This window comes from Globicephala melas, chromosome 18 (assembly GCF_963455315.2).
Source record: "Globicephala melas chromosome 18, mGloMel1.2, whole genome shotgun sequence".
Classification (NCBI taxonomy): domain Eukaryota; kingdom Metazoa; phylum Chordata; class Mammalia; order Artiodactyla; family Delphinidae; genus Globicephala; species Globicephala melas.
Genome location: NC_083331.1, coordinates 29,158,370 through 29,184,723, shown reverse-complemented (window position 1 = coordinate 29,184,723; position 26,354 = coordinate 29,158,370).

Below are 26,354 nucleotides of genomic sequence, written 5' to 3'. Positions count from 1 at the left end.
TTTTATTTGTGTCTTATTTTAAATATTAACAATTGATTAAATTTATTTCACTAAATATCCCAGATAATAGATCTAACGTGCTTGAAAGCTGTATTGATGATTATCTTTTACCCACCCAAAATATAGGATATAGGTTTCTCCAAACCATTCCACAGTCATTTGACTTTCTTTACATATAAATGTGCCCACAAGATTCATTGTTTCTCTTACCTAGCATTTTGTTATTTAATGGGTAAAATTTAGTCTATTCCTTGTAGAGATGGTGCTACTTTAATATCTTTTGAAGTAATCAATAAAATATTAATGCAGTTTTGTAAGAATAGAGCAAGAAATATTAACATAGATTCTGCTACAAAATAAGAGAGAGCTAAATTTAGGAGAAAATATCAACTTTAGTGAATACTTTATTAAAGAATACCTACTAGAAAATATGCTTCTATACAAATATGTCTTCTACAACTTACTATCTCCTGGCGTGCCCTTCTTCATGCTATTTCTCCAAAAAAAAATACCTTATTCCACAACTCTGACAATTCCTTTCCATCTTTTCCAACAGAAACTAATTCAAAGCTTGCTTTCCTATGAAGGTTCTCTAACCAACCTATTTATCTTATCTTTCCTTATCTACTCACAGATATTTAATCTTTATAACCCTAGCTTAATTATAATGACTACAATATAAGTACCACTGTTTCTCTATATCCTTATAATATTTAATCCAGTAGGCTGCATAGAGCAGATTCTAAAGAAATACTTGTTGATTATTACCCTATAAAAAGAAGAACTCATTCTGTCAGAAAAACTTGGCAGTCTCTGTTTACCCCAGTCTTACCACCTATGAATCAACACTAACAATTCACTCAGTGCTGCCCAGGAGTCAGCTAAGAAGAATCATATGTAAGGCTGTATTACTTGTTCACAGTATAAGGAGTATTTTGTTGTTAATCTATGATCTGATATGGCTATTGAAATAAATTTATTCAATGATAATATTTGAAATAAATAAACAGCAAATAACTTAATATTCTTATCAAATAGCACATTTTGAAATTAATGATAATATGAATATTCTAAGATCCTTTCACTCCTTTGGGATACTCTTAGTGAAAGTTGGAGCCATACTATGAGAAGGATAACTAAACATGACTGTTTTCTGTAATTGATGTTGGGTGGTGGGGCAAAACCGTTAAAATTGTATCAGCATAAATATTTACTCAGCTACTTTTTATGGATATACCTATAGTTTTAGGACTCTGTCAAGTCCAAGAACTTGGCAGCTCTAAGCTTCTATGCCTGTAGGTGACAGGTTACTATTAATGACAGACGGGCTGTCTACAACAAGCAGGACTGTCAGGTTGAAAGCTTAACATGGGGAAAGATTTAAAATTGAAGACCTTATTATACTTATTTAGAAAGTATTTACTCAGTGTCATTGCTAGTAATCACAGTGGATGAAAAGGGCATTCAGTTTATTTGGTGGAGGCTGTGGATATACAACACTTTTAGGATTTCTTCTAATTATGATAGTCTGAGCAATGAAGATGCAGAAACCAATAAAAGATGTTTATTATACAGAAAACAGAAAACTGTGAAAAGGGAAAGAAATGAATACTTGTGTATATTGATAGTCAATATTACTGATGAAGTTTCTGCTGTTCAAGGATCTTCTATCTTAGGCAAGTATTATACGAAAATGAAGAAGAATGGGACAAAGAGCTTTTCTAAATAGGTGGAATGAACTCATCTAAATTGATGGAATGAATATCCCTCCAATCTCTTCCAGATTTTCTGCCTTAGTGGCTTCTTACCATCATTCTCTGTGTCTCCAACAACAGGAATAGCACAGGAGCTGCAATCCTATTGCAATTCTAAATGCTCTATTCCTTTAGAATACCAGTAACAAAGAGTTTCAAGTTTAAAGATACAGTGAGTTTGATGCTACACATGAAGAGAAGAAGAAGGTATAATTCCCACTGCTTGCACTGGGGCCATTACATATTTGATTGAGACATTTGAAGAGTTCCAAGATCTTAGTATCAAAAAACGAATCACAAATGTCAGCATTAAGTATATACTTTACAATCATGGAAAATGGAATTCCCCTCCCACCAGAAGAAAAGAGATGAAAAGTATGCTACATCAAATGGCTATTTATTACAGACACTAATTGCTATGCTGAGTCTGGTTAATCCTGCATACTCCCCAACCCCCAGTTCTGGATTGTGAATGAAGGATTTTGAGGGAGAGGAGTTGTTCCAGAAAAGGTCTGCGGACATTCTATGAAACCTTTCCAAGAGTGGACCAGATCCCCTCCTGCTATAAAATCCTTTGACAAAAATGGCTAGCGTACAACCACGGTTTCAGACCTTAATGGTATGATGACTTGGTTTGCTGATGTGATTTCTTAGATTTAAAAATAAAGATTGAAATCTTTGAGATCGTTTTTAAAGGATCTTGTTGCTATTGTCATAAAGCTATGATATTCCTTAACGCTTGTGACTAGTAAACATTAATTTAAATACTTCTTACTGCTTACAGTGAACTAATATTTAGTTATATTTACTTTCACTGACTCAATGGGAATGCCATTAGAATTCCTTCAAATACATTTTTTTATGCACTGGGAACTATTTTTAGTGAAATATTTGTTTGTCTACATATACTGAGGCTAACTATATAAGAATTCGTTAAAATTTATATTTTCCTGCTTGCTTTGTATGAATATTTACTCTTATTTACCAAATCTGCATGTGCTATGTAGAAATTCATTCAAATTTATTGTATATTATGTCTTGCTTTCTAGTTACCACCATTACTCAAATATATTATGGTATTAGCTTATACAGGGTTTTGTAGCCTAGTATTTTCCAGTATATAAATACATGATTGTTTCTCATTAAATAACCTTAAATTATTTTTCAGTGCTAGTATAATATTAATGCTTATATAAAACTTATGCATTACTATAGGATTCCATTGTATATCATATTATATTTATATCAACAAAATATGTTTTCAAAACAAAGTAATTCTAAAATTACTTTCAAAACCTGTTTTAAAAAGTGCTGATGTTTTGGGCTTCCCTGGTGGGGCAGTGGTTGAGAGTCCGCCTGCTGATGCAGGGGACACGGGTTCGTGCCCCAGTCTGGGAGGATCCCACATGCCGCGGAGCGGCTGGGCCCGTGAGCCATGGCCGCTGAGCCTGCGCGTCCGGAGCCTGTGCTCCGCAACAGGAGAGGCCACAACAGTGAGAGGCCCGTGTACTGCAAAAAAAAAAAAAAAAAAAAAAAGTGCTGATGTTTTATTTTTTGTCAGAATTTTCCCTATTTTGGTAACTCTTTATTGCCTGCATGCCTTAAATGCTGAGAAATATAGCAGTTTCTGAGAACATGAGGAAAAGGCTCTCCTAAGAGAATGGTAAGAAACCAGTAAGAAATGGTAAGAAACCCTAAAAAAGGGTGAATCATCATGTCCTGACCCCAAACATGGTGTTTCTCAGGGAAATAGAGGGGTTGTGCAAATGTGAGACTGTCCAAAGTAGAGAGTTTACAGCTTGTTCAAAGGTGTCCTTCCAGGACGGCTGCTTTCACAGTCCAGTAGATAAGGTCACAATGACCAAAATATAATCCAGCACAGGGGCTTGAAAAGAAACACAGGAAAGTTAGTTCACAATTCTCATGGACTTAGATAGCAGCCAGTTAGTTTTAAGACAGAAACTGGGGAATATTTTATGATATTTATTATTTGTGCCTAAAATCACAATTAGATCATATTGCATGATAAAACAAAATATTGTAAATATGTAACATATTTGTGATTCTAGTCATTAGTTATGTCACCATTAATGTACTACTATTCCTAACCTCTGTCATATCCTCTTCTCTCTTACTTCCATGTTAAATTAGTCAACAAATCCTGCTGTTTATAATCTGGTCTGCTTCCCACATCCTGCCAAGTCCAACACCTCTTTTAGTCTTAACATTCTTACTTACAATGCTATTTCAATTATATATATATATAATATAAATATAATTATATATAATATATAAATTATATATATATTATATGTAATATATATAAATTAATGTATATATACATATATAAATTAATGTGTATATATATATTAATGTAATGTGTGTATATATATATATATATATACACATTAATTTTGCTTGGACTACTGCAGCTGCTTCCTAATTTATTTCCTATATCTGTATAAACTACTTTAGTTCTTATGTACACTCTTCAAACCAGCCTTCATTTATTTGGATTTTTGGACCTGTCAAAGATTTAAAAATAGACAATGGTAGAGATTTCTTTAGGTGATGATTGAGTGTCTTTTCCTTATTTGCACCATTAGAACCCACCTAAATAGAGTTATTTGGGGAGCTATGGAGGTGGATAACTCTTAATGTTATCCTCATGCTATTTCCCTCTCCTCTGAACACAGACCCCACATACACCTACACATTCATCAAAACAAAACAAAATAGAACAACAAAACACATTTAATGTTTCAAAGGAAAACATTTATTCATTATTTGAGGAGTTATCATAATATTGTTCCTGCTCATATTCCGAAGCTCTCTTCTACTATGATGTTCCCCTAGAAAACAAAGGATTATGATTAGATCAGATAGAGAAACATAAACTGTTAGTTGAATTTCCAGGTTATTGTCATTCGATCCAACTGGCTGACTAATGATTGAAAATGTCTAATGTAAGAACACATGTTTTCTGGAAATAATTAATATATTAATGTCATGCTTAAACATAGTCATTTAGAATGTAGACAGTAAGGCTTGCAAACCTCCTATAGCCTCAAATTGAAAGATAATATCTAAATAAGAAATCATTTTTCCATGATAATATTTATGCCGATATCATAGGGATGGGTGAAAGGATCAATTTAAAATTTAATTTTCTCTAGATAGACACAAGATGACCTATAAAAGAATTTACTTCATAAAATTATGGAAAACATGAATCAAACAAGGCCCAACATACTCTAGTTCATCTTTCTTTCTGCTCTTAGATTTTCTCACAAATATTACATCAGAAGTTCTAACTTGCAAAGATGCTTACAGGGAGCAATTAGCATAGAAATACAGGTCTCTATGCCATACTTATGTTACTATTCAGCACAGCATACAAAGAACCCTGCTTTAAAAATAAAAGCACATGTGAGGAGGGTCAAATTTATGATTACTTTCTGATTTTCCTCATGACCCCCTTCCCTCAGAAGAGGCTTGTGCAAAAGATTCAAAGTAAACCTCTAAGACATTGTGCTATATATCCTGGTGTAAAAGATTAGATTGCAGACTTTGAGAAAAAATATAAAGTGAGTCAGTAATTCTTTTTAACTGTAACTGTCATCAAGTCCAGACTTGCCACAAGCACAAAGGGCCAATAAATCGAGAGATGAGGTGTTAGAGCAAGGAATAGAGACTTCATTCTGAAAGCCAGCAGACTGAAGAGATGGTGGGCTATGGTCCCTAAGAACCATTTTACCTGATTTAGAATTCAGGTTTCTCTTATACTAAAAGGGGAGGGGTTGTAGCTTGTTGTTGCAAACTTCTTGGTGAAGGAATCCCTTGGTCTTGCAGCTGTCCACTTAGGTCTGATCACAATATTCCTGTAAACCTCTAACAAGACAAATGTTATTTTCTGTTCTGTAACTTTTTATATCTATATGAATGAAAAGTGTTATACCTTTCTATCATATATATTTTAGGCTATAGGCAACATTCTTTTACAAAGAACCAGCATAACTAGAACAGGCAACAGGGCACAAGGGTTAGAGCTAAAGGAATAGATCCAATATGTCATCAGGTTTGTTTTTCTCTACTACAGAACTAAACAGAACAAAAACAGCACCCACCCTGTGACGTTATGGTGGAAGAATGTAAACTTCTAGAGTCCTGCAAGCTGCATAGGGTGAAGAACATTCAGTTACAATACTGAAAAGAGGTAGCCACTGGTTTTGTCTGGTATGACTAAACAATCTATCCCACAAAGTGGGTCCTCACAAAAGATTCATGTGCCCCACTAACAATATAAAAGGAACAGAGTCATAGAACTAAAGTCACTCTGTAGACTAGAATAATAGTTATTTTGTCAATAAGCTGGTATAGACCAATGAAAACATAAAGATCACATCTAAGGTAATATGTATCAATAGATTCCAGGCCTTTGTACTACTCTGGGTAAGGAAAGACTCAAAATTTCTCCCCAAACCAAACAGATAAGATTTCAGCATCAAAATATACCTAATTTGTGAAAAATAAGTATAGTTGATGTTTTCCATATACGTAAGGAAAAGATCAAGATTCAATGACTATGTGAATATTAGATAGTCTAATTTTTTGTTTCCTCTGTGGAACTATAAGCATTATTCAAGGCCTAATGAACATTCTCCCTATAGATAAGTGATAATTAGCTTTTTTATCTTGGAAATTATCTAAATTATATCCAATAAAATAATACAAAATTGAGTAAAAGCTGTATTTACATTACTCTGAGCGGGTCATGTGCTATTTAAAAGCTGTCAAAATGTAACTGTAATTTGAGGATTGAGTTTCAAAACAATCATATTACCAGAAATTTTTGTCAACAAAATATAATAGCTTGACTCCTGCTAAAAATATGAAAACTAACTTTGATATTTTGAAAAATAATTGCTTTTAAAATTTGTGCCATATTTGCATAATGTTTTCTAACACTCATGAGAAATAATGATCTGGAATTTTTCAACAGTCTGGTTAAAGTCCTTTAAGCTATTTGATTCCTATGACATTCTCTTTACCAAATGGATATTATTTATATAATACAAATAAAGTGAATACATATATTTCCAAAGCATACACAGCCTTATAATAATCCCCTTAGTCTATTATAAAAACACACAGAATGATAAGTCTTTAATTCTGGAGGTTACAATGTCTAAATGGATCTTAAGTAGACATTTGTAAATGTTTCTTTTTTCCTTCTCATACCAATAATAAACATTCATTTCATGCATTATATTTTACAAGGTACAATTGTTTACATTATATGCTTTTATTTAATCTTTCAAATATCTGACAACTTTTATAAACTTCTACTTTGAATATATAACTGAATAATTAATGAATAGCTTGATTCTGTGTATAAAACCCATTTTAGTTTTCCAAGTCCCTGTACTTTCCCACGTATTTTTATTCACTCACTTGTCACTGGATAAGATCCTATATCCAAAAATCTATAGAAAGCTTTTTGGTGTTCTCTTTAATATATATTTTTCTATATGGACTATTTTTTTACATCACAGTGGCATGGGACAATGAAGTTTTAACACGTTCAGGCAATTATTTAAAATAAAAATAATAATTCTAATTCTAGACCGCCATAGAAATTCCTAATTACAATAGAACATGACATAGATTTAAATAGGCTCAATCTAAATTTAATTTGTTTCTGTATAGGAAATAGCACGGTGTGTAACAATAGTGTTAACATGGGTAATTGTATCTCTTACTTACTCTTATGGAACAATTTCATTTTTAGTAACAAAGGCAATCTATTGTATCTGTCATTTATGATTGCTAAATTAAAATATCACTTACCTTATCTGAGTCCAAGAAATCTTACCAGCTCATGTCCAGTCTGTTCAAAATAGTGAGTAATAGTGGCCAGGCTGACAAGGTGGTATAAATTAATAAATATGAAGCAAGAAAACACTTATAGTTCATTTTGTCTTCTTCCTTATTAATAGCAATAAGCAATGGACAAGACTAAATAACATGAAGATATGAGAACAGTGTTGTTAAATCAATATAAGAACAAAGATAAAACAGTATTGAAAATATCAAAGATGAAAGACATTAGAAGGTATTTTTAAGAAGGAAAATAGGGAGGATACAAAAAATAATAAATTGCAGAATCAGAAAAGAGGACGGGGGCAGCATAAAAGAAGTTATAGGAAAAAAAAAGACAAAAATGGATTAGAAGGGATAAAAGAGAAGCAAGAATGAATAAAGACATGAATTAATTTTTTTTAAAAACTTATATTTTTAAATATATGGAGGAAACAATAGACATGAAGGGCAAACCAAGATGAATGTACAAAAATGAAAAAAATAAAGAGGAGGCAAAAAAATACCATAATGTAACTACAGTAAAATGAAAAGAGAACCCATACAAAGAAATGCATGAAGCTAACAAGAGGCTAGTCAGTTTGAAGAAAGAAAAGGTGCAATTGTGCCCAGGGGATGCTTGTTCATGCATTAGTTTCAGTTAGCCATTACAGCAAGTTTAACAGGAAAAGAGAACAAATCACATAACAAATATGTCTATTTTATGTCTTTCATAATAGACCCCAGCCTTGTCAGAATACCTTGAATGGAAATTAAATTAGATGACTTCATTGACAAGTGATGCAGAGGCAAAAAAAAAAAAAAAAAAAAAAAAGCATAGTTTAGAACCTTTAAGAGCCAGGACCTACTGCAAATAGGGAAAAAAATATGTGGTTACATAAAAAAGAATGCTTCAACAATAGAGTGTTTTCTGACTTTTTAATTTTTCCTTTTACTTTATTTTCTGTGTAACAATATATATGATTCTGGACCACCAGCTCAGATGTGCCTTAGGAGTTTGGCAATAACATTAAGGCACTCATCTCTATTGAGTTTCTGATTTTTGACCCTGCTATAAAGTGCTTCCTGAGATTGCATTTCCCTCTAACTGCATTCTGACTGAATATGCATGAGTTCAACATTATCCCTTTTGCCGCCCACCTATTTTAATTATTTCATAGAAAATCATAAGCAGGAATGAGTTCACTTTGTGTATTCTTGGATTCTTGTTTCAGCATTTGTTTTTTAATATTAGGAGAATTTATATATTTGACAAAATGCTCACTTTTTTTTTTTTGGTATGGCAACTATGCTACTAAAAATATGTAGATTTTTAACAGACCAAAACATGTTTCTGTGGAAGTTAGGTATATATTTTAGAAAACAATTAGATTGGTCTTTTCTAACAAACCAGTTAGTAAAATTAAACTAATTAACATTTCTAAGCTTCATTCCTCAGTTTGCAAGACTTCTGGAAGCATTTTCCTACCATCACATGCAGAATCAATTACTTCTTAGAGCTTTGATAGAATTTGTATATTTATCTCATCTCATATTGATTATTGTTGTCTATGTGTTAAACTTATGTGCTAAATTTGCCTCATCTGTGAGAGTACATACTAGATTGGATACTCTTTGTGTGATTCCATCAAATAGAGATGACCAGCCTAAGGAGTGGGGTAGGGGAGAGCTTTGATACACCATCTGCAAGGAACAAGGAATTGGGTATATTGGCAAAGTACATGCTATGTGTCAGCAGAAAGAATATAATTGGGCATTATATGGACTTTGTTCTGTAGTTGACTTTAACAGTGTTTTAAACAGTATAATTCTACTCAGACTAAATAATCAGAAAACAGGAGAATCCAGGGGATGAGAAAATAATCTTTTTTTTTAATTTTTATTTGAGTATAGTAGTTTTGCAATGTTGTGTTTGTTAGTTTCTGCCATACAGCATAGTGAATCAGTTATACATATACATACATCCACTCTTTTTTAGATTCATTTCCCATATAGGTCATTACAGAGTATTGAGTAGGGTTCCATGTGATATACAGTAGGTCTTATTAGTTATCAATCTTACATATAGTAGTGTATATATGTCAATCCCAATCTCCGAAGTTATCCCTCTTCCACTTCCCCCTTGGTTACCAAAAGTTTGTTTTCTACATCTGAAATTCTATTTCTGTTTTGTAAGTTCATTTGTATCATGTTTTTTAGATTCCACATATAAGCAATATCATATTATATTTGTCTTTCTCCGACTTACGTCACTCAGTATGACAATCTCTAGGTCCGTCCCTGTTGCTGCAAATCGCATTATTTCATTCTTTTTTATGGCTGAGTAATATTCCACTGCATACAAGTACCATATTTTCTTTATTCATTCATCTGTCGATGGACATTTAGGTTGCCTCCATGTATTGGTTATTGTAAATAGTATTGCACTGAATATTGGGGTGCATATATCTTTTTGAATTATGGTTTTCTGTATATGTCCAGGAGTGGGATTGCTAGGGCATATGGTAGTTCTGTTTTTAGTTTTTTAAGGAACCTTCATACTGTTCTCCATAATGGTTGTACCAATTTACATTCCCACCAATGGTGTAAGAGGGTTCCATTTTCTCCACAAACTCTCCAGCATTTATTGTTTGTACACTTTTTGATAGTGACCATTCTGACTGGTGTGAGGTGATACCTCATTGTAGCTTTGATTTGCATCTCTGATAATTAGTGATGTTGAGCATCTTACATATGCTTTTTGGCCATCTGTATGTCTTCTTTGGAGAAATGTCTGTTTAGATTTTCTGCCCATTTTTTTTTATTGGTTTCTTTGTTTTTTTGACATAGAGCTGCATGAAATGTTTATATATTTTGGAAATGAATCCCTTGTCAGGCTGCTTCTTTTTCAAATATTTTCTCCCATTCTGTGGGTTGTCTTTATATATTTTTTTATGGTTTCCTTTGCTGTGCAAAAGCTTTTAGGTGTAATTGGGTCCTATTTGTTTATTTGTGTTTTTATTTCCATTACTCTAAGAAGTAGATCAAAAAGATATTGCTGTGGTTTATGTCAAAGAGTGTTCTATCTATGTTTTCCTCTAAGAGTTTTATAGTGTCTGGACTTACATTTAGGTATTTGATCCATTTCAAGATTATTTTTGTGTATGGTGTTAGAGAATTTTCTAATTTCATTTTTGCCACAGGTAAAAAAAGCAAATATAGTCTTTTGAATCAAACAGCCAAGGATTTGATCCCTGGTACTCTCTCCTACAAACTGCAGTTTTAGGAAAGCTGATTTGAGTCTCAGTTTGCTCATCTGCAAAGTCAGGATATTATCAAGTTCATTAGGTTGGTATGAGAACTATAAGGCACCAATGTGTTTAGAGTTTCTGGGAAATAATAAATGTTCAATAATGGGAAAACAATCTGATTTACCATTGCATCAAAAATAATAAAATATCTAGGAATACAGCTACCTAAGGAGGCAAAAGATCTGTACTCCAAAACTAAAATATGCTGATGAAAGAAATTGAAGACAAGAAAAACAGATGAAAATATATACTGTGTTATTGGATTGGAAGAATCAATATTGTTAAAATGACCTACTACCCAAGGCAATCTACAGATAGAATGCAAGCCCAATCAAAATATCAATGGCATTTTTCAGGGAACTAGAACAAATAATCTTAAAATATGTATCAAAACACAAAAGAACTGGAATAGCCAAAACAATCTAGAGAAAGAATAACAGCTGGAGGAATCTCACTCTTTGGCTTCACATTATACTACAAAGCTACAGTAATCAAAACAATATGGTACTGGCAAAAAAAAAAAAAAGATACATAGATCAATGGAACAGGATATAGAGCCCAGAAATAAACTCACAAATGCATGGCCAATTGATCTATGACAAAGGAGAAAAGAACATAAACTAGAAAAAGATAGTCTCCTCAATAAGTAGTGCTGGGAAAACTGAACAGCTACACATAAAAGAATGAAATTAGAACATTCTCTAACACCATATTCAAAAATAAACTCAGGCTTCCCTGGTGGCACAGTGGTTGAGAGCCCGCCTGCCGATGCAGGGGACATGGGTTTGTGCCCCGGTCCAGGAAGATCCCACATGCCACAGAGCAGCTGGGCCCGTGAGCCATGGTCGCTGAGCCTGCGCGTCCAGAGCCTGTGCTCCGCAATGGGAGAGACCACAGCAGTGAAAGGCCTGCATATCGCAAAAAAAAAAAAAAGAAGAATAAATAATAATAATAAACTCAAAGTGGATTAAAGACCTAAATGCAAGACTGGATACTGTAAAACTCCTAGAGGGAAACACTGTTTGACATAAATCACAGCAATATATATTTTTTAGATCTGTCTCCTAAAGTAAATAAAAGCAAAAATAAGCAAATGGGACCTAATAAAAAAAGCTTTTTCAGAGGAAAATAAACCATCAACAAAATGAAAAAAACAAACCTACTGAATGGGAGAAAATATTTGCAAATGATATGCCCAATAAGAGATAAATATCCAATATATAGGGCTTCCCTGGTGGTGCAGTGGTTGAGAGTCCGCCTGCCAATGCAGGGGACACGGGTTCGTGCCCCGGTCCGGGAAGATCCCACATGCCATGGAGCAGCTGGGCCCGTGAGCCATGGCCACTGAACCTGCGCGTCCGGAGCCTGTGCTTTGCAACGGGAGGGGCCACTACAGTGAGAGGTCCGCATACCGTAAAAAAACAAAAACAAAAACCAACAACAACAACAAGAAAAAATTATCCAACATATATAAATGGCTCATAAAACTCAACATCAAAAAAAACAAACAACCTGATTAAAAATGGGCAGAATAACTGAATAGACATTTTGCCAAAGAGGAAATGCAGATGACCAATAAGCACATGAAAAGATGCTCAGCATCACTAATCACCAGGGAAACGTAAATCAAATCCACAATGAGATATCATCTCATGTCTGTCAAAATTGCTATCATCAAAAAGTTTACAAATAACAAATGTTAGTGAGGATGTGGAGAAAAGGGAACCCACATAAACTGTTTGTGAGAATGTAAATTTGTGCAAACTCTATGGAAAACATTATGGAAGTTAGTTAAAAGAAATAAAAAAATAGAACTACCATACAATCTAGCTATTCTGCTCCTGTATATATTTTATATATCTGAAAAAAAACAAAAACACTAAGTGGGAAATATACATGCACCCTAATGTTCATAGCAGCATTATATACAATTGCCAAGATATGGAAACAACCTAAGTGTCCATCAACAGATGAGTGGATAAAGATGTGTTGTGTTTGTGTATGTGTATATATGTATGTTTACATATACAAAATGGAATACCAGCCATAAAAAGAACAAAATTTTGCCATTTGCAGCAACATGGATGGACTTGGATGGCATTAAGCTAAATGAAATAAGTCAGACAGAGAAAGACAAATACTGTATGATATCACTTATATAAGGAATATAAAAAATACAACAAACTAATGAATATAAGAAAAAGCATACTCACAGATATAGAAAACACACTAGTTGTTACCAGTGGTGGGGTGGGGGGAGCAATATAAGAATGGGGGGGTTGGAGGTACAAAGCACTGGCTATAAGATAGGCTCAAGAATGCATTGTACATCAAGGGGAATATAGCCAATATTTTATAATAACTGTAAATGGAAAGTAACCTTTCAAAATTGCATAAAAAATTAAAAACATTAACAGCATTTATTAACATGACCACGGATGATTTAAAATCTTTTGAGACTTAGCACAGAGGAAACAACTCAATATTCTGGTTGTAGTATCTCATAATTCTAAAATAATTTTTAAATACTTCAATATTCAAAGCATAAATAATGAATTGAATTATGTGAGGGCTTAGGTGAGAATTCCCTATCATACTTTTTTCAGTAATTTATTTTTAAAAAGCTCTTTGAAAACAGTAATTATAGCACTATGGGCAAATGTACCTATAGAACAGAACCTCAAAAATGATTGTAAATTATAATAAAGAACTATTGTAATGAAATTCAATAATGTCTTAGAAAATGCTATATGAGTAGAAACATTTTCCTATTACAGTAAATCTGGTTACTTCTAAAGTTTATGTCAATAAAATTACATGTTATCCTTTTATTCATAATTTTTTTCTTTTTCTTTTTTTTACTGATTTTAATAATTATGCTCTTTCTGTGGAAAGCCAAATTCCTAGCCAGTTCATAGGGCCACAACTGTCAATCAAAATTTTTGACATCAACCAATTCTCAAACTTACTATCACTTTGTAAATCTGAATTTTTTAAAGAATAAAGAACAGTGTAAAAAGTATTATCTAACATAGAGTCATAAATAACTACTCAGATAAAGGAAATAAATATCAGGGCCACATACATATGTATGTATGTATGTATATATGTATGTATGTATATAGCTATGTATGTATGTATGTATCTACCTACTTATTTGTCTTCCAGTTAGTCAACTAACTGGATTTCTTCCTTCCATCTCTCTCTCTTTTAACTGGGTAGATATGGATATGGATGACTGAGCCTTAATCTATAACTTCTCAATAGCTTTTAATTAGCCATAGATTTTGTAGCTCTTTCTTTTCTGAACTATTTAAAACATATGCTTGAAGTAGGCAAGAACATGTTATGTTGAAATGACTTCTGAACAGACATCAACCTCAAATACACCCTTTGCTCAAATAAATCTATTACTGCTAAACTGCTTAAATAAAACCAACTTGAGAAGGAAGGCTGTAACAGCTAGGATAAGCTATCTGGTTTGAAAATGGGGACCAATTTTCATGGCTTCAAACAATAGTAATCCCCTATTTTAGGATGTTTTGTCAGTGTAGATAAGTCTGAAAATGAAAGTGCTCAATTTGGTCTATCATATTAAACTGAGTGACCTGCATAAGGTATTCTCTTCTACTGTGTAGAGGAGGGATAGTTTCAAAGCTTCAAGAGCCCTCAGCAGCCAAGATATGGGTATCCCTGTGATCTTCCAATTGACTCCTCCTGTATTTCAGTAATTATCCTTCCATAAGTTGAACAATTGCACTTTCTGCCCCACTTCTATAGAACCCGCATTGCTTATTGTCACACATGATACAGTTACATTTCAAACACTTATTTAAACTCAATGATGATCAATATTGCTGCTCTCTCCTCATGTAAGTGAAGAAAATGACATATGTAACTTATGACAGCATTCCAGTGTGCATCTGGTTTTACAGATATATTATAAAAGTACAGAAAAATTAAATGACACAAATCACCAAGTCACATCAGAATCTAAAAATATTCAAGTAGGTTGGAGATTTAAATATATTTATACTCAAAATTCTTTGAGTACAAATGTATTAAGGACTATATTTTAAGAACACAAATATGTGAACTAAATCAAGAACATAGTGCAACTAAAATTTTAAGTTAATGTAATATTCAAGGACAGAGTCTAAACCAAAATGTTAAATTATTCAGAAGGGCTTTATCCATTCAAGCCCTGTGTAGGAGAAAGAATGGCTTGCCAGACTGAACCCATCATCTGAATTTCCTGCCAAGTATAATCCTATGGCAAAGATATGTAGGTAAGTCTTCCAGAGCCTGACATTATAACTTTGAGTTACATTATTAACAATGTATATTTTTTTCAAATTCTGTTCACCAAACCACATCATGAGTGTTTGCCCTTCCATGTAGTGTATCCGCAGGAATAGAGTGGGCTGGTCAGGCTGAAGATCCTCTTTGGAATGTCATATCTAGCATTGGAAAAATTAACATTTTATTGTATTCATTAATTTACTTGCATTTAGTCTGTTAGATGAATCAATGATCCTAACTCCGAATAAGTCCTTGTCATCTTGTGGGGACCTAGCTAGATGGATGTCTTTGTCTAGAATCTCTTTCTTCGAAATTCTACATCAGCCATCAGCAATATTCAGCCTTAGAACCAGAACTCAGGCCATGGTAGTGAAAGTCAGGAATCCTAAAACTAGGTCACCAAGAAACTTCCTCTAGTCAACTTAATAACTTAGAGAATTTCAGTGGTGAAGATTTCTGAAAACATTTAGCCCAATCATGATGCTATTTCAGGTCAGAACTTCCTTGTACGTCTTCAGGAAACTGAACTGCAGTTTGTGGAAACTAAGTCCTAAAGAAAATATTGCATCTGAAAACGTATTGATTGTTTTTATATATATATACACACACACACATACATACATACATACATAAATATATATATGATAGCAAATATTAACTAGGGTAATGAAAAATGTGTGTTTCACTTAGAATAATATCCTCCAGTTTTACCCATGCTATCATAAATGCAAAATATATGTGTGTATATACATATACATTTTCTTTATCTATTTACCCATCAGCAGGCATTTAGGTTGTTTCCATATCTTGGCTACAGTGAATAATGCTGAAATGAACATGGGAGTGAGGATATCTCTTCAAGATACTGATTTCATTTCTTTTGAATATATACTCAGAAGGTAAGGTGGTTCGCAATGATCATAATAATGTAGTTCTATTTTTAATTTTTTGAGGAACCGCTATACTATTTTCCATAATATCTGTACCAACTTACATTCTCACCATCAGAACATGGAGGACATATGTTAAGTGAAATAAGCAGACACAGAAAGACAAATGCTGCATGAGCTCATATGTGGAATCTGAAACAGTAAGACTCATAAAAACCAAAAGTATTGATAGAATGGTAGTTACCAGGGACTGAGGGAAGAAAAATGAAAAAAAGGGGAGATGTTGATCAAGGGTACAATGTTTTAGTAATCCAAGGTGAGTAAGCTCTGGAGATCTAAGGTACAATAATTTGACTATAATTAACCATATGGTTTTGCATACTTGAAATATGCACAGAGGGTAGTTGTTAAGTGTTCTCACTAAAAAAAAAAGTTAACTATGTGAGGTGATGGATATGTTAAGTAGCTTGATTGTTGTGAATATTTTACAGTGTATTCATATACCAAATCATTAATTTATATACATTAAGTATATACAATTTTTAATTATCAACTATAACTCAATAACATTGAGAAAACAAATAATGTGTAAGTTTTTATTTTGTGGATAAAAATATAACTGGACCCAATGGATAAAAAACATGATCCCAATTTACTATCTACAAAAGACTCACTTTAGATCTAAAGACATAAACAAGGTAAAAAGAAAAGGATAAAAAAAAATTTGTATATGATACCAAAGTCACAGACAACAAAAGGAAAAATAGACTTGATGAAAATTAAAAAAAAGAAATTCTGTGCATCAAAAGGAAACCTACCTATTGGAGAAAATATTTTAAATCATATATTTTATAAACGGTAAATACCTGGAATATATAGAGAACACCTACAACTAAATAATAAGAAAACAAACAACCTGATTTAAAAATGGGCAAATATTTGAATAGTCATTTCTGCAAGGAACATATACAAAAGGTTAACAGCTATATGAAAAGATGTTCAACATCACTAATCATAGGGAAATGCACATGAAAACTACAGTGAGATAGTACCTCACATCTATCAGGATGGCTACTATCAAAACCCAGAAAATAACAAGTGTTGACAAGGATTTGGAGAAATTGGAAGTCTTGTTCACGGTTGGTGGAAATGTAAAATGGTGCAGTCACTATAGAAAACAGTGTGGTGTTTCCTCAATAAATTAAAAAAGAATTTCCATATGATACAACAATTTCACTTCTGGGTATATACCCAAAACAATTAAAAGCAGGGCTCAAAAGAGATATGTGTCACCTGTGATTTAATGACATTATTCCCCATAGCCAAATGATGGGAGTGACCCAAGTGTTCACTGACAGATAACTGGATAAATACATTGTGGTTTATACACATAATGGAATATTATTTAGCCTTAAAAAAGAAAAAAATTCTGATACATGTTACTGTTACAGTATGACACAAGCTCATACTGCTGGCCCCATGAGAGGACAATAACTTGAGAGATGAGGTGCTGGGGCAAAGAATAGTGACTTTATTCGGCAAGCCAGCAGACTGAGAAGATGGCAGACTAGTGCCCCAAAGAGCCATCTTTCCTGAGTTAGAATTCAGGTTTCTCTTATACTGAAAGAGGGGGGTGTGTGGCTGGTTATTGCAAAGGTCTTGGTGCCTGAATCCTTTGTTCTTATAGCTGTCCACTTTTTCTGGTCACAATGTTCTTATAAACCTCCAACAAAATAGATTCTCTGTTTTGCAACTTTTTATCTCTATATGAATGAAAAGTGTTATGCCTTTAAAGGTCAAGCCTGGTAGGTAGAGCCTTGAGAATGTGCTATCATGTATATTTCAGGCTATGGGAAGCATTCTTTTACAAAGGTGCAGAGTGAGTGGCTAAGCACAGGCAACAGAGCACAAAGCTTAGAGCAAAAGGAATAGATCTAATATGGAATCAGGTTTGTTCTTCTCTGTTACACTACAGCATGGATGAACCACGAGGACATTATGCTAAGTGAAATAAACCAGTCACAAAAGGACAAATAATGTATGCTTTCACTTGTATAAAGTAGCTAATCAAATTCACAGAGTTAACGTACAATAGTGTTTTTCAAGTGCTGCAGGGAGTAGGTAATGTGAAGTTATTGTTTGATGGTTATAGTTTGTTTTGCAAGATGAAAAGAGTTCTGGAGATGGATGGGGAGATGGTTTCACAACAGTATGATTGTTCTTAATACCACTAAACTTTACATCAAAAAAAAAAAAAAAGGTTACAATGGAAAAACCCCATACCTCTTTTAATCTATATTTGGAGAAAAAATTTATAACTTTGAGGAACAGAAATTCATGTATTACCCAGGGTACTTAAAGCTTCTACTACCTAAAAATATTCTCTGAAAATAAGAATTAACTAGATTTTATTAGATAATAATTTAATAAAAATTAACAGATTATAAATCATTTTTTTCTATGAACATCATAACCAAACATATTAGAATGACATTTTTTCCAGGACTGCTAAATAATATAGTATGATATAATGGGAAAAAAAAATTGGATTGGAGGTCAGAAAACTTGGCTATGCTCTTCCTTTGGTTCCTAATTTCATAACAGCAAAAATAATGACAAAATATGTCCAGTATTAAGTAAAGAACCTCTTCCTTTTTGTACTCCTTAGCTCTTTGATAACAGATAAGTTATTCAACTCACTTGTGCCTTGGTTTCCTCATATATAAATCAGCATAATAATAGTATCCTTATCATAGAATTCTTGAGAGGGTTAAACAAAAGCATGCATGGAATTGCTTAAAAAGAAAGAAAAAATACAAAGTGTAAGTGTTGAATGAGTTTAGCTATTTTTGATTAAACCTAAATTTAAAAAAAAATTTAGGTTTTTTTTGTTTTTTTTTTTGATGGTAGTGATCAAATGCCAGTAAGCTTTCTAAGTGCCCTGTTTGTATTAACTCTTTTAATACTAAAAAGTCTATGTTGTACATACTTTTATCACCCCTCATCCCTATTTTACACCTGAGCAAAATTAAGCATAGGTATTAAATCATATCATGTTTGAAATCCCACAGTGTGATTCGTATTATTATCATATTTATGTTAATCCATAATTCACTCCTTCAGGAGCAGAACTTTCTATGCATGACGTTTAGAGAAATAATAAGAAACTTCACATAACAGAAAAATCAAACACATGAACTGGAATAACAGGATATGAGCCTACAAAGTAGATTATGATAAATTGGTGATATACCTTCCCTGACGTGGTAAGAATTTGATATTTTCCTTTTTGAATAATATGGAATTAGCATTGAGTCTTTAAGCAACCAAAGGAAAATGGAATAATTTTTATTTGAAAAATATTTAGACATTACAGATTGTCAGAAAATAGGAAAAATCATTGGTTCCACCAGGTTAACATAGCTAATGTTTTATTTTGTATGCATCCCATTTCAGTGTTTTTTATTATGCATATACATCCTTTGCAAAATTACCTTCTTAATGTACATTCATATTATAATGCCTTTTTTTCACTTAACACATGATACTCATTTTTCTCAGTAGTACTTCATAATTTTTCTAATTACCATTTCTAATAGGCATATAGTTTTTCATTAGGAAGATGTGCCATAATTTATAATTTAATTAACCATTTATCTACATGAACATTTCAATGCTTCCAATAGTACTACATTATAAGTAATATTTGTATGTCATTTTGCATATAACTCTCACACATTTTTATTAATAGTTCTGTAGTAGTGATACCAGGTCAAGATATATGAACTGTCTTTTGGCATGTAATATATGTTGATGCTGACTTCTTTTTTCTTAAAATTTGTACCAGTTTTCAGAACATTTCCCCACAATTTTGTCTGCAAGTGCATGTTTGTTTTTCTTTGTAAGTTATTCATAGGAATGTGGAGGAAGTACTCTTATGAAAATATGTAAATAAATGGGACAACAGTTTAGAGCCAAAATTAAAAATCTAATCAAAATGAAGGAAACTGGTGGTGGAGATAATGTGATTATCAATAATTTTAACATAACACTTATTAAGTACCTTCTATGTGCCAGATATGTGTGGTGTTCTAAATTCCAACTTCCTTATATTAATTATCTAATTTAATCCATAAAACAACCTTATATAGATGAAGAAAGCATTATAAATCCTCTTTTGCAGATGGAGGCTCTGAAACACAAATATGTTGATTTAGTAGATACAGTTAACAACTTTTGAGCAGCAAATTTTGCATATAAAGAGTTATTAAATGAAGAACCAAGGAAAGAGCATGACCAAGCTTTTTTGCTTTAGTACAGTTTTTTCCCCATTATATTGTAGTGTATTATTTTTCAGTTCTGGCTAAGAATGTTACTACAATTTATATGGAAATGATCTTCATATTAAAACAGAATTATGATCTCAGTGTTTGATTTAATATTGCTCTAATAAAACTAAATCACACCAATAAAGAGTCCATTTTAATTTTCTAGACTATTGGTGTAAAACCTTTATTATTGCTATGATTCTGGCCACCATTTTGTATATATTCAATCTTTATTTTTACTACTCTTCACTCAGGTTTTCAAAGAAATTGATCACATATTTTATAAACATATTGTACTGACTTCTGTTTCCTTGTGTGCTTCAGTTAAACCTTCAAAATACCATTTTTGCAACTTTATTTTCATTGTAAATTGATTCATCTTTTAAAATATAGCTAAAAAATGGTCAGTATTTTTTACTCTCTTCCCTTCTACCTCCCTACTCTTTCATGTTCCTTCTCATAATTTTTCAGCCATGTATTCAACAGCATTTATTAATTAAGAACCTATTGTATTGTCACTTCTTCAACTACTGAATACATAATTTCCATTTGAGCTCCATTTTTTGAACTATATTTTAACACATAATTATATAATGCTTATATTCAAACTTTTAAGTTCTATTTTTTCTTCATTTTCAAATAGCTTGAAAATTCCAGGAGAATAATTCAGATGTTTTATATATATATATATGTTGCAGTCCCTAGTATAGAATTTTTTTTAGAATTAAATAAAAGGCACTCAGTATGCACTGATTAATTGGTTGCCTGGCCATATATTATACTTTAGTTTCTTATTCAGTAAGATTTAGATTTTCTTTAAGGTATTAAAACTAAGATATATCTGGAGATAAATAAAAAATGTCATATTATTTTATGTCACTGAGATGAAAAGCAAGCTTTTAGTAAATAATTGAACTGTTTATATATGTATAGATAATATATATTACTGTCATATTATGTATATTATTATTGCTATTTAATAAATACGTGTGTGTGTGTCTGCGTGCACACACACTTTTGAGACATGTGATGAAGTCTCTTTCTTATATTCATGTTAGAAGAAAATGTACAAATTTTAAAGTTCCTGAAACCTTAATCTCTGCCTATCCTATATGCAATACCAATTTGTTTGATAAAAAATATATATGTATATATATTTTACATATATATATATTATATATATATATAATATATATATATACAGTCTTTCCTTTACCATGCTATTTATACTTTCTTTTGAAATTCATCATCATTATAATGGGTAAAATACTATGTGATTTTGGAAGTTCCTTTAAAGAATGAACAGTTCCAGTCTCATGACAGAGCTGCCCTTGGGAATAATTTCATAGCAGTTGTATTTCTTTTCTATGCCCCTGCCATAAGACATTGTCAATTGATTGCTATTAAGGGGGCACCTCCTCTTATTTCAGATTTTATTCTTCTTTGAAGTTACTAAGAACTATTAGGTCAGTATTTTTAGTGTACGTCTGTACAGATTTTTTTTGTAAAGTGGTATTATGTTATGCTCTTAACTTTAATTGGGGGCATTGAAATGATATCAATAGCTGTTATCATGAAAGAAAAATGCTATCTTTATTGATTTTTGCTGATTGTTGAAGACTTGTTCTTAGTACTTGAACTTTCAATATTGGGCTCGCTATTTTTTTCCTTTTAAAGTTGATTATTCAGCATGAATTGAGAGACACTTTTTCTGTTTGCAATAACACTTCAGGTATTCATGAACAATATCATATGATCACATTTCTCTGGTTACACAGTAACCTGAAAATTTCATCTTTATTTTCGGGCATGAAAAGCTTTGATTGATAGGAGTGCCTGAGGTTGTAAATAACCAACTTTGCTGAGTTCCAAAGAGTAGGTCACTTTTCTCAGCTGATTTACATAATTGGACATGTTTCTTATGGTAATGACATTTACAAATGGAAAAATTGGACATTCTATCTGAATATCTTATATTTAGTAAGATTAGATTATATAGCAATATATATTATGGTTTGTGGGTTAAAATAAATAGAGTGTGATATTCATAGTCTATGAATAATGTTTAGCTCTTGCTAGTTTAAGGAAATGTGTTCCTTTGCTATCTATATATATATGTATATTTATGTTTATATTTCTAATGTGGAAAAATAGTTTATTTTTCTCTGATTGCTTTCATTCCCCCGAAAATTTGATTTGAAATACTCCAAGAACAGCTCCTCTTCTAAGCTTGAATTTGCACTTCTTAACTGCATTGTGTTCAACTTGGTATGTGTAATTCAATTAGATTTGTTACTTGCAAATTATGGTGAAGCTGGTTTACTGCATCTGTATGGAGGAACATGTTGCTGAATATACAACCAGAAAAGGAATATTTTACAATTTTAACCATTTCATATTACCAAAAAGCTATGTGTTATACTAAAATATCATAGGTGTGTATGTGAGTGTGTGTTTCTTTACACATACATACTCACACACAAATTCATGTAACTCTTATTACATATACACTTATATGCACAGATGTATATATGAGTCTGTGTTTATATGCAATATATATATAGTCACAAACACACACATTATTTTGCAGTTTAATTGGTTTTTTTTGTATTTGTATGCATGAATGGTGCAGCACTGTTTCTGAATAACTTTTAGGGGGAAAATGCTACTTGAAAAAAAAAATTTAATCATGGATATCTACTTATAGGTGGAAATATGTGTTACCAGGAGAAAGACAGAAAAATTCTGATTAACCTGCGAGGTAGCTGAATTCTATGTCTAATAGTAATGTAACACCCAATATCCACTTTAGCATTAAAAACTTGATTTAAAGGAATGTACACTGACTTTTGATTAAATGTCAGATTACCTGGAACAGACGCTGGCAATTAGAACACTGCAAACAGAAGACTTGACAATCAAAGTTACCACGGGCTCCAGCAGTGACTGGGTAGGTGGGCTCAATGTCAGGGAAGGAATTGTCAAGTCCTGTTCTCTACTGAATCTCCTACTGAGTTTTTATTCTGAGGTAGGCAATTGGTTTTCTATATATTTCCACATTAGATATAATGACAAGCTATTAGAGAACTGTATTTCTTATCTGTGTATTTCTAACATCTCTAAATTATTCATCTGGATCTCGCCCTCTGTATTTTTCCTGGATTTAAGTTTAATCGTTGAGGAATACTTACTATAATTAAATCTTTCTCTGATATTTTCATTACTTCATTGTTATAACGGTTATTTAGGAGGCAAGTCGGATGATCAAATTCTAGTGAGCAGGAGATTTAACATCCCATGACTTTTTTGATTTCTTGTGCTTGACTATTTTGGGGATCTTGAGAACACAGTTTGCTTTCACATTTCCTGCAACCCTGTATTGTAATTTAGGGGAAATCCAGTACTGTTTCTAAAGTCTTTAAACACTAACCCAATAGTATATTTGAGGATTCAGCAATATTCATTTTAGAAACATTGTGTTAAATTTGTTTTCAACACAGTTATTTTTGTAATTTTAAAATATTTAACCTGATACTCAAGATTTCCAACTGCCTAGAAAAAATTAAACGAAACAGAATTTTTTGTTAAATAGGAATCAAGAAAGGGATTTGTATGTGAGATATGGTCATCTTCACAAATAGCAATAATGCATAGCAGGGAGTAGTTTCAAGTATTCAATTAAATAAGAATTAAAATTTTCATTAGCCACGGTCATTTAATTTCCTATGATGAGCAGAGGTGCACTTTATTTATTGAGATAAATAGATTGCTGCCATTAGAACTAGTTTTATTGCCTCATTAACCAGTTCAACCATTTTTATGAATTACATTAATTCTATTTTTCTTCAATAGACAGAGTCTGTGCCTATAAATTATTTTTCTGCACACAGATAGATACTATGTTAATAAAATAAGTGTAAAATCTCTGAAAACAAGAACTAAACTATGATACCCCCTGTAGTTAGCTACAGGTGCTTGATTAATCATTTCTAGTAAGTAGAGGGAGGTGTCAATAACCTATATGACATTATTGAAAGAGAAAAGGAAAAAAGCCCAGTCCCAAAGAGTTCTCACATCACTTCTCTCACAACCTATAGATTCCCCAATTGAGATTCTTCTCTCTGAGCCTCAAACGTGTTCAAATTTAAAATTAATATTTCAAAATGCAGCCGTCTTTATTCACCACTATCTATATAAAAAGAAATATGGCACATTGCCAGAGTTCAAGAAATGTTTGTTACCAGAATGGATAAATATTATCAGTTTATGATTTATTTACTAGAACATTTCTCAGGTAATGGAATCCAGAACTGAAAATAAGAATTGAGTGAAAGCACAATAGACTTACTTTTTAAAAAGTTACCTAGGGTCATCAACAAATATCAGCCAATTCAAACAAAACTGCTTATCATATTAATTGAATTGATGTGATTTAAAAAAAAAAAGACCACTCCAACCAGCCTGCCTTCTTTTTAACTTTGCAAATGAAAGTAAAAGAATTGTAATTTACATATATTCAAATCTATATTTCTGCTTATAAAACTGAACATTTAAAAAGCTTTGTCCTGGTTTTATTATGAGCATCCTCTCAAGCCTTTTTATTTTTAAACGTCTTTATTGGATTATAATTGCTTTGCAATGGTGTGTTAGTTTCTGCTTTATAACAAAGTGAACCAGTTATACATATACATATGTTCCCAAAGCTCTTCCCACTTGCATCTCCCTCCCTCCCACCCTCCCTATCCCACCCTTCCAGGCGGTCACAAAGCACCGAGCTGATCTCCCTGTGCTATACGGCTGCTTCCCACTAGATATCTACCTTACGTTTGGTAGTGTATATATGTCCAGGCCTCTCTCTCGCTTTGTCACAGCTTACCCTTCTGCCTCTTCATATGCTCAAGTCCATTCTCTAGTAGATCTGTGTCTTTTTTCCTGTCTTACCCCTAGGTTCTTCATGACATTTTTTTTTCTCTTAAATTCCATATATATGTGTTAGCATACGGTATTTGCCTTTCTCTTTCTGACTTACTTCACTCTGTATGACAGACTCTAGGTCTATCCACCTCATTACAAATAGCTCAATTTCACTTCTTTTTATGGCTGAGTAATATTCCATTGTATATATGTGCCACATCTTCTTTATCCATCCATATGATGATGGACACTTAGGTTGTTTCCATCTCCAGGTTATTGTAAATAGAGCTGCAATGAACATTTTGGTACATGACTCTTTTTGAATTATGGTTTTCTCACGGTATATGCCCAGTAGAGGGATTGCTGGGTCATATGGTAGTTCTATTTTTAGTTTTTTAAGGAACCTACATACAGTTTTCCATAGTGGGTGTATCAATTTACATTCCCACCAAGAGTGCAAGAGGGTTCCCTTTTCTCCACACCATCTCCAGCATTTACTGTTTCTAGATTTTTTGATGATGGCCATTCTGACAGGTGTGTGATGATATCTCATTGTAGTTTTGAATTGCATTTCTCTAATGATTAATGATGTTGAGCATTCTTTCATGTGTTTGTTGGCAGTCTGTATATCTTCTTTGGAGAAATGTCTATTTAGGTCTTCTGCCCATTTTTGGATTGGGTTGTTTGTTTTTTTGTTATTGAGCTGCATGAGCTGCTTATAAATTTTGGAGATTAATCCTTTGTCAATTGCTTCATTTGCAAATATTTTCTCCCATTCTGAGGGTTGTCTTTTGGTCTTCTTTATGGTTTCCTTTGTTGTGCAAAAGCTTTGAAGTGTCTTTAGGTCCCAATTGTTTACTTTTGTTTTTATTTCCAATTCTCAAGGAAGTAGGTCAAAAAAAGGATCTTGCTGTGTTTTATGTCATAGAGTGTTCTGCCTATGTTTTCCTCTAAGAGTTTGATAGTTTCTGGCCTTACATTTAGGTCTTTAATCCA